Consider the following 5,580-nt stretch of genomic DNA (forward strand, 5'->3'; position numbering starts at 1 on the left):
CCCCCCCCCGCCTGTCCTGTCCTGCTCTGTCTAACTCGGTAATTACTGCTCCCCCTCCCCCAGCCCCTACCCCCACCCAAACCACCACATCAAAGCCAGTGATGCCCAGCTCCATTAACCCCTGCCTCCCCACTGCCCCCCAGCTACCCCATCCCCCCGTCACCACTCCTAACTCAACTTGGTTCCCTCTGCCCTTCCTCACCCATCTGTCTTCATCACTCTTAGGAGAAGTGGAGGCATTTCCTTCTCTGACAGACTTCGCTGTGCAATGGGCTTCCTATTGGTCAGGGCTGCAGCAGGCGAAGGTGCCCCAGGAGACTGTCCTGGGCCCTCTACTCGCCCATATCGGGGTGGGGAGCACCTATCTGAGGGTGGGACAGGGGAGCAGGAGAGGCCTGTGAAAGATCCTGTGCCCCTTTCCTGATCTCCCACCCCATTACAAGAATGAGGTACTGAGCCAGAGGTGGACTCAGTCCGACTCTGAGCTGCCTGGATTCTGGGTGGCCAGGGGCAAGTCATCTTTTCACTGCCTGTCCGTGACCTTGCCGCCCTCACATGTAAGTGAAAATATTGGACCTGATTATCTCTAAGTGCTTTCTAGATCTACTTTCTAGATTAAACAGAGGTCTTGGAGCTGGAGGAACCAGCCAGAGAGGCCAAGTGGAAGCCTCCCAGAGGCCTTTCTCTCCCTCAGCTCCTCCTCCGGCAGTTCTGGAGAAGCACCCGAGGGAGTGCCTGGCCTAGGCAGGAAGGAGGGTGCAGGCTGGGGGTGCTGTCACTGACCCACAAAGGACAGGCATCTATGTTCCGAGTGCCTCTGGCCACCCTTCCTCCAGCCTGACAAACCTGCCCTCCCCTCATCCCCTCCACAGTGGCATTTCTCCATCATAGTGCACATTCTGGAACCCCCCCCCACCTTGCTGGGCCTGGTGAGCAAACCTCCTGCTAACCTCTCCCCACCAACTCCTGGCTTCTGATGAGAACAGGGCAGGAGGGGGCTGCACCCCCCAGGAAACGTCTCAGTGCCAGAACTCTGGTGGGCTCAGGGCATGCTCTGGCCTGGATTGGGCCAGCCTCCTTCTGCCCCTGCCCTTTTCTGCTCACAGCCCCATTGTCTCCCTTCAGGGGAAGCTGCCAAGGCGGGAGGCCTGGAGGGGGGAACGGATGGCTAACCCACCCCCTTCTGCACCCCACCCTGGAGCTCAGCAGGGGCCAGCAACAGGACTGCCCGCAATGGGTCAGGGCCCCAGATAAAGACAGGATGGGAAAGGGTGGTCAGGCCCAGCCTGGGTTGGGGGCAGCAGCTAGAAAACCTGACTGCCACAAAGAACCAGGGTCCTTTCCCTGCCTCCCTGTGGGGCCAGATGAGGCTGTCCTAGGCCTCTGGCTCCCATTTCCTTTTCCAGGAGGGGGGTGGGTGAAAGACAAGATGGGATGGGGGAAGGGAGTGACACTGGGTGGTGTTTTCCCTAGTGGAACAAGGGGAGGGTTAGTTTCTTTCATAGAAAATATAAAGCAGGACTGGGCACAGTGGTTTATGCCTGTTATCCCAGCACTTTGGGAGGCTGAGGCAGGCAGATGACCTTAGGTGAGGAGTTCAAGATCAACCTGGCCAACATGGTGAAACCCTGTCTCTACTAAAAATACTAAAAAAATTAGCTGGCATGGTGGCAGGCACCTGTAATCCCAGCTACTCGGGAGGCTGAGGCAGGAGAATCACTTGAACCCAGGAGACAGAGGTTGCAGTGAGCTGAGATCACACCACTGCACTCCAGCCTGGGTGAGAGAGTGAGACTCTGTCTCAAAAAGAAAAAAAGAAAAGAAAAGAAAGGAAAGGAAAAGAAAAAGAAGAGAAGAGAAAAGAAAAGAAAAGACAGAAAGAGGAAGAGAGAAGAGAGAGATTGATTTGACCGTTCTATGAGAGTGAGCTATTTTCTACATTCATTGATTGGAGGTATAAATAACGATGGGTCAGATGTTGTAAAGAACTTCCTGGGGGTGGGCAAGACTGGAGCAGGGAGCAGAGCAGAAGCGGGGAACTGGTGACTGGGAAGCTCTCCTTCTCTGCCTTACTCCCAAGACAGGGTCTGACAGGGCCACAGCATAGGCTGGATGACCTGGATACAATGAGGCTGGAGTCCTGTGGTGTGAACTTGGCTCACCGCAACCTCCACCTCCCAGCTCAAGTGATTCTCCTGCTTCAGCCTCCCAAGTAGCTGGGCTTACAGGCATGCACCACCACACCCAGCTAATTTATGTATTTTTAAGTAGAGACAGGGCTTCACCATGTTGGCCAGGCTGATCTTGAACTCCTGACCTCAAGTGATCTGCCCACCTCAGCCTCCCAAAGTGGTGGGATTTCAGGACTGAGCCTCTGTGCCTGGCCTGGAGGCAGAGTTTAGAAAGCATGCATCACATTGGAGTAAGGAGGGGGAGTGAAAAAGGTGGGAGAGAAACTTCTCAGGAACCTGGAGTCAGGTCTCCAAGCCAATTCCAAGGGCATGGGCCACACCCGGGCAGGACTCCCCTTTCCTGACCAAGACAGTCGAGTCACTCAAAGGTCCTGGGGTCCTCTCTGCTTCCAGCCTGGCTGCTGCTAGAATATCAGAGTAGGATGTAGGAGGCTGCTGCAGCTGCTTTCCTGGCCAGCACTGGAGCTCTGACCTGGCCAGGATTCTCTGACAAGTAGGGAGAAGAAGGCCAGTGAAAGCAGGTCCTGGGCATTGGAGAACAGCCTGGGAGTCCCTACTGGGAAAGATGCCAGCTGAAGTGAGATTATGGGGTTGGGGGAGTAGAAGAGCCTCAGGCCAGTGGGAATTATTGGTCCAACCCATCAACCCAAACTTGACCTCGGAGGGCACTGGTGGGGTGGGGAGGGGTCAGGAGTGTAAGCAGAGTCAAAGATCCAGGGGAAGGGGGTCTGGGCTCAGACCAAAGATATGAAGTGTCAGAAATAGACAGGTGACCAGGCGCAATGGCTCACGCCTGTAAGCCCAGCACTTTGGGAGACCAAGGTGAGCGGATTGCTTGAGGCCAGGAGTTTGAGACCAGCCTGACCAACATCGTGAAATCTTGTCTCTACTAAAAATACAAAATTTTGCCAGGCATGGTGGTGGGCACCTCTAATCCCAGCTACTCAGGAGGCTGAGGCAGGAGAATCATTTGAGCTGGGAGGTAGAGGCTGTCATGAGCCAATATTGTGCCACTGCACTCCAGCCTGGGCGACACAACGAGACTCCGTCTCAAAAAATAAAAAATAAAAGAAGTTGGGCATGGTGGCTCATGGCTGTAATCCCAGCACTTTAGGAGGCCGAGGTGGGCAGATCACTTGAGGTCAGGAGTTTGAGACCAGCCTGGCCAACGTGGTGAAACCTTGTCTCTACTAAAAATACAAAAACTAACCAGGCATGGTGGTGGGTGCCTGCAGTCCTAGCTACTTGGGAAGCTGAAGCAGAAGAATCACTAGAACCCCGGAGACAGGTTGCCATGAGCCAAGATCGCACCACTGCACTCCAGCCTGGGTGACAGAATGAGACTCTGTCTCTAAATAAATAAATAAATAAATAGAAATAAAGAAAGAAAAACAAAATAAATAGAGGAGAGTGAAGGGGCCAAGGCAGGCAGGAGAGGCTCATTCCCTCTGAGGCACATCTGAGCAAGGCAGTTGGACACCTTATCATGGGGGCCCCTCACTCCTCACCCGGCACACCCTGCAGCTGTGGCCATGAAGGCCTCTGTGTTCTCCCACACCTGCCCGTGTCACCTCCTCCCCTACTCCCTTCTTCCTAGCTTCAGGGTCAATCTCTCAGGGACCAGGCCGCTCTCCTTTGGCTTGGCTGCCACCCAGGAGTCCCTCCTGAACAAAGGAACCCCCACAGATATAGAGCCCAGAAAGGTGAATCAGCCAGTCCAACGACACTCCACAAACCCGTCTCCAGCACCAACACTCTCCTTGGCCTCAGGACTCCTAAAGACAAGGTATCTGCCTTCCAGGAGCAGGGAAGAGAGACCTAAAGGACTGTTGTCAGCCAAACGCAGTAACTAGCATAGTTGCCCAATGTATGTGATACAGTGGGAGCACAGAGAAGGCAATGGAAGAAGGACAAGGGGGCAGCTTCAGGGTGGAAGTGGTATTTTAACTGTAAGGATAAGAATGATTTAGACAGACGGGGAGGGAGGGGAAGGAAGACAACGACCATCAGGGAGGGACTCTATCCCCACACCTTGAAAAAGGGCAAAGTTAGGAAAGGCATTTATGGGGAAAAGAGATTCCTTTACAACATTTTCCTTGAAACTCTGGATTTTAAATTTAAATGAATCCCCTTTTTCAATCCTGGGGACCCTGGCCAGGAGAAGCTGGGTTGTGAGGAGGGCACCGCACATACTAAGTACCTCCTAAGGTCCTATTATTCTACACGTCCCCCTACCTAACCTTCCCAGCAAGCCTGCCAGGTAGGGAGACTGTTATCCTATTTCCAGTCAAGACTGAGAGATAGGGAAAGGAAGTGACTAGCCCAAGATCACGAACATAATGTTTAGATCTTAGATCTATCTGCTTCGAAGCTGCCACTGCATTATACTAAGCCGGATCAAAGGGCATATGTTCCCTCGTTGGGACCTGGGTCGTCCTCGGTTCACCCCTTCCGTGACACTCGCGTGGGACGGCTCTCCGCATCACGAAGGATTGCGGCCCGCCGCTCCCTGTGTGGGCATCCTACTCCCTATCTCTCCAGAGCACCGGGATCTGCCTCTTAAAAATCTGGGGGGCGAGGGAGGAGCGGAGGGTCGACATCCAGCCAATCACGTGGCAATATGCAAATAGGCACGACCCTGCCTTCTTAGGATTGGCTAACCGTCAGCGTTATAGTCCAAGTCCCTCCTCTCTAAACACTGAGCTATTCCGGGCGAGGGTTTGCGGCTCTGGAGACCAAGGGGAAAAAAAGTCCTCTGGATCTGGATCTCTGAGCCATCCCGGCCGGGCACCCTCCTTCCCCGCTCCGGCCCCACCCCCAGGGCTCGAAGCTCCTGCAACCTTCACTGCCTAGGTGTCCCTTCTAGCTAGGGCTAAGCCTGGGAAGACGCCCCCGTCCCTTGGCTGACCAGGCCCCTCTCCCTTCCCGCAGGACCTTCCCGGTCCCTTATCTCCCAGCCTGCACATTTTTTTTTCAGTCATGACCCCCACGTCTGCAAGGGCTGGGCGCCTGGGTCCCGTTCCTTCCTCTCCTCCTTTTCCTTGCTCGGGGAGGACGAGGTAGAGAAAACTAGGGTCCTAACTCACTTTTCCTTTTATATTCCCTCTCTCGCCACTACGGCCCAGTCCACAGGAGCCCGGAGAGAAGCTGGTGTGTTGGTAGGCAAAGCAGGGCGGGGAAGGGGCAGCTGTGTGGCCTCTCTGCCTTGTAGCTTCCCACCTTGTTCCTGTCTTCTCCAAATCCAGCCCCCTACCCTGAATCCAAGGCCCTCCTCACACATTCTTTTCCTCGGATATGTGTCTTTCCGAAAGCTCTTTCCTACCCACCCGCCTGTTCTTTGGTGAGCTGGGTGAGCGCATAACTTGGCGGGGCTGGGTGGGGGGGGGTG

The sequence above is a fragment of the Rhinopithecus bieti genome, unplaced genomic scaffold, assembly GCF_001698545.2.
Source record: "Rhinopithecus bieti isolate Rb0 unplaced genomic scaffold, ASM169854v2 scaffold_42532, whole genome shotgun sequence".
NCBI lineage: Eukaryota > Metazoa > Chordata > Mammalia > Primates > Cercopithecidae > Rhinopithecus > Rhinopithecus bieti.